Raw genomic sequence first — 1,179 nt, 5'->3', positions numbered from 1 at the left:
CTTTACTGGTGTCTGTCACTTTTTAGAAACATAGAGCTGGAAGTGACTTAAAGGGTCATCTAGTCTAACCCCCTGCACAATGCAGGAAATGTACAGCTATCCCCCTCTTCACCCCCAGTGACCCCTGCTCTGTGCCCAGAGGAAGGCACCCCCCAGGATCCCTGGCCAATCTGGCCTGGATGAAAATTCGCTCTTGACCCCAGAGTGGCAATTGGCATTACCCTGGGAATATAAGAAAGGGCCACAAGAGCCTAGCACTGGCTCATCCCTTCATGCCCTCCCTCTCCTGATCAGGTGGCCATCTCTCTTAGATACCCCTGAGAAAGGAGAGCTCACCACCTCCTGAGGAAGCTCTTGCCCTTGGTAACAAGAATTTGTGTGCTTTGGTTTTGTTGTACTCATCAACAATGCACAAAAAACTGTGTTGGATCAAACTATCAAAGGAGCCATTGCCACAATCTGTATCCAACAGTGGCAGACAAAATGTCCCAGAGGTCAGGAGGCCACGATGCCTCTTCTATATCAGACATTTAGAGGCAGAGTGGTTGAGCCCAGTGACTTCCTACCATTAACTATTCTTCCTCTAGTGGAAGAGTCAGAGTCAACTTGTTTTATGACCCTATTAAAATTTCTTTAAACGGAACAGAACTTGTATTTTATATAACTACAGCAGAACACCACAATATCCATGTTGCAAATGCTGTATCACTACTAAGTGATATGCTTTCTGAACACATGGCTTGTACTCTTGCTTATTATCCACTACTCATTATCGATTCATTTTTTTTTTAAAAAAAATGCTTTCCCCCTAGCTGCTGTCAACACAGCTGTGACGGGTTTTTATTACCGTGTTCGTTGCTACAAGCTAAGTGAGCCCTTTTTGAAAAAAAAGGTGAACCCTTCTCCCAATTCTTTTAATGGCACAAATGTTTGAATGTTTTTGTGATAGCTTGTTCTTTTGCCGTTCTGATCCCTTCCTTAATTCCTAATGTCTTTCCCTTTCCACCCTTCTTCAGCAAGGATCCTGAAGAGTTTACAAAAAAGATCCACAGTAGTTCTGTTCTGTTACCATCCGTAATACTTAATTCCAGGGAAGTGAATTTAACTAGATAGGTAAAACTAGGGAGATTGCCAATTATTGCTATGGTGAATGGTTTCCATGCTATTCCTGGTTACATT

The sequence above is a fragment of the Eublepharis macularius genome, chromosome 16, assembly GCF_028583425.1.
Source record: "Eublepharis macularius isolate TG4126 chromosome 16, MPM_Emac_v1.0, whole genome shotgun sequence".
NCBI lineage: Eukaryota > Metazoa > Chordata > Lepidosauria > Squamata > Eublepharidae > Eublepharis > Eublepharis macularius.
Note: the sequence above shows the minus strand (reverse complement) of the source record.